The sequence below is a fragment of the Octopus bimaculoides genome, chromosome 2 (assembly GCF_001194135.2).
Source record: "Octopus bimaculoides isolate UCB-OBI-ISO-001 chromosome 2, ASM119413v2, whole genome shotgun sequence".
Classification (NCBI taxonomy): Eukaryota; Metazoa; Mollusca; class Cephalopoda; order Octopoda; family Octopodidae; genus Octopus; species Octopus bimaculoides.
Window position 1 is genome coordinate 189,702,369 of NC_068982.1, and position 1,453 is coordinate 189,703,821.

The following is a 1,453-nucleotide window of genomic DNA, read 5'->3' on the forward strand; positions in this document are numbered from 1 at the left end:
ACACACACACACACACACACACACACACACACACACACACACACACACATAGTTGTCAGTGGCTCTCACTCGGTGCTGATTTATCCATCTATTTAGATAGATAGATAGATAGATAGATAGATAGATAGATAGATAGATAGATACAGATAATAGATATGTTAAAGTAAAATCACAGCAGGAACTTAAGAGCAGCGGCATCAAACTCCTTCATGCAGGAAATGTCAATTTCTAAAAAGAATTAGTGTAGTAAAATTATGGAGCAACACCAAATGGCAGTGCCCCAGCATGGCCATAGCTCAGAGCTGAAACCACATCAAATCAAATCATATATATATAAGGGTTGGACAAAAAAATGGAAACACCTTAAAATTTCAAACAAAATTATTTTAATATGGAGTAGGACTGCCTTTGGCAGTAATTGCAGCTTGAATTCTACAAAGTATGGACTCGTACAAAGTTTGAATTGTTTCCAAAGGAATTTTTGTCCATTCTTCAGCTAAAACAGTCTCCAGTTCTTGTAGTGATGATGGTGGAGGATATCGACTCCTTACTTGTTTTTCGAAAATGCACCATAAATGTTCAATAATATTAAGATCTGGGGACTGTAATGGCCAGATAAGATGTTCAACTTCACTAGAATGTTCCTCGTTCCATTCAGTAACAACTTTAGCTGTGTGAATTATTGCATTATCATCCTGAAAGATTGCGTTTCCCTCCGGAAACAGTTCCGCAAACGTAAGATGAATTTGATCAAATAAAATGCTTAAATAGTCTTGACTATTAATTCTGCCATGAAGGGAAACCCTTGGGCCGGCGGATTTCCAAGATACAGCCCCCCCCCAACCCTAGATCATCACAGATCTTCCTCCATGTTTAACAGTTGGAAGAAGGCAGTCTGGGTCAAATGCTTCTTTTGGCTGACCTCCACACGTATACTTGGCGGTAGCTGGAAATGAAATAAAGGATGACTCGTCTGCGAAAATAACATTCTTCCATTGCTCTAGGAACCAATTCGGAAGGTTCTTTTTACTCCTCTTTAAACGCTTTGCAACGTTTGTTTTTTAAAGTAGTAATTTTCTGATTGCAGCCCTCCCGTGAAATCTGGCTTTGTGCAGCTCCCGGCGAACAGTTTTTGTGGAAACTGGGTTCCCAAGGTGGTCATTAAGCTCTGCAGTAATTTTGGGAGCTGTACTTTTGTGATCCTTTCTAACATTTCGCGTAAGAATCCCACGGTCCCTATCTGAAAGTTTTGGTTTTCTTCCGGAGTTTTGTTTCGACGAGGAGGTTTTTTCTCTCTTTCTCAAAGACTGTCATTACTTTCGAAACAGTATTTCTTGATACACCAAACATTTCGGTTGTTTTCGTTACGCTTTGAAAGTCCGATAGATCTGTCATTTTAATGAATTTTAATTGGCTTTTGTCTGATGATATCTGAAAACAAACAGCAATTTTA